Below are 474 nucleotides of genomic sequence, written 5' to 3' on the forward strand. Positions count from 1 at the left end.
TGGGTGTCCATCTTAAACTCTGCGGATCGTCTAGATCTCCTGATTGAAGATGTGTATGAAGGATCCAGTTTGGAGCTTCTTAGCAGCAACATCCACATTTAAAGCACTGTGTTACCGGCTCACCCTTTCCCCCTTTTAAAGGCCCTGACACACCAAGCCGACGGTTGGCCATCAGTCAAAGTCAGGCCGTCGGTGAGTGTCTGTCGCCCTAGTTTTTGCGGTGTGTCCCGCACCGTCGGCACTTCGGCGTCAGCTGCTTTTCGGCCAATTGAGCATGTTGAATCGGTGGCAGAGCTTGTCGGTGAGAGAGATCACTTTGATTGGCTGTTCAGGTTTTATTTCCTCGCCCCTGTAGCGAGAGAATCTGCCTGTAGTGAACCGGGGCTAACCGGTGCTTCCTCCTCAGGCTCCACTTCACTCAGCTGCCCCACAGACCCGCTGCTTCTTCCCACTTTAACCTGAATAACAAACCGG

Source organism: Epinephelus moara, chromosome 18, assembly GCF_006386435.1.
Source record: "Epinephelus moara isolate mb chromosome 18, YSFRI_EMoa_1.0, whole genome shotgun sequence".
NCBI classification, from domain to species: Eukaryota; Metazoa; Chordata; class Actinopteri; order Perciformes; family Serranidae; genus Epinephelus; species Epinephelus moara.